The sequence below is a fragment of the Nematolebias whitei genome, unplaced genomic scaffold, assembly GCF_014905685.2.
Source record: "Nematolebias whitei isolate Nwh7 unplaced genomic scaffold, NemWhi1 Nwh_scaf_284, whole genome shotgun sequence".
In the NCBI taxonomy this organism is placed as follows: domain Eukaryota; kingdom Metazoa; phylum Chordata; class Actinopteri; order Cyprinodontiformes; family Rivulidae; genus Nematolebias; species Nematolebias whitei.
This window is the reverse complement of record NW_023618829.1, coordinates 23,432-24,563: the sequence shown is the minus strand read 5'-3', so window position 1 is coordinate 24,563 and position 1,132 is coordinate 23,432.

The following is a 1,132-nucleotide window of genomic DNA, read 5'->3' as shown; positions in this document are numbered from 1 at the left end:
TTGTTTTCGGAGCAGCTGCGGATGAGGTTGTAGCAGCTATGGTTGTGGTTTGAGGAGCAGTGGTTGTGGATGGAGCTCCTGTGGTTGTTGTGTGAACAGCTGTGCTTGTGGTTTGAACAGCTGTGGTTGTAGTGGGAGAAGCTGTGGTTGTGCTTGGAGCAGCTGTGGTTGTGGTTGGTGCAGCACTGGTTGTTGTGGGTGGAACAGCTGTGTTGGTGGTTGTAGCAGCTGTGGTTGTTGTGGCAGAAGCGGTGGTTGTGGTTGGAGCAGCTGTGGTTGTGGTCGGTGCAGCAGTGGTTGTTGTGGATGGAACAGCTCTGGTTGTGGATGGAGCTGCTGTGGTTGTTGTGGTAGGAGCTTTGGTAGTGGTTAGAGCAGCTGTGGTTGTGGTGGGAGCAATATTTGTAGTTGTGGCAGCAGCTGTAGTTGTGGATGGAGCAGCAGTGGTTGTGGTTGGAACTGCAGTTGTAGTTGTGGAAGCAGCTGTGGTTGTGGTTGTAGCAGCAGTGGTTTTTATTGGAGCAGCTGTGGTTGTGGTTGGAGCTGCAGTGGTTGTGGTTGGAACTGCAGTTGTAGTTGTGGTTGGAGCGGCTGTGGTTGTGATTGGAGCAGGAGTGGTTGTTGTGGGAGTCGCTGTGGTTGTGCTTGGATCAGTTGTGGTTGTGCTTGTAGCAGCTATGGTTGTTGTGACAGCAGCTGTGGTTGTTGTTGGAGCAGCTGTGGTTGTGGTCGTAGCAATATTTGTAGTTGTGGCAGCAGCTGTATTTGTGGTTGGAGCAGCTGTGGTTGTGGTTGGAGCAACTGTGGTTGTGGATGGATCAGCAGTGGTTGTTGTTGGAACTGCAGTTGTAGTTGTGGCAGCAGCTGTAGTTGTGGTTGGAGCAGCAGTGGTTGTGGTTTGAGCAGCTGTGGTTGTGGTTGGAGCAGCAGTGGTTGTTGTTGGAGCAGCTGTGGTTGTTGTGGGAGCAGCTGTGGATGTTGTTGGAGCAGATGTGGTTGTGCTTGGAACAGCTTTGGTTGCACTTGGATCAGCCATGGTTGTGGTTGGAGAAGCTTTGTTTGTGGTTAAAGAAGCAGTGGTTGTTGTGGCAGCAGATGTTGTTGTGCTTGGAACAGCTGTGGTTGTTGTGAC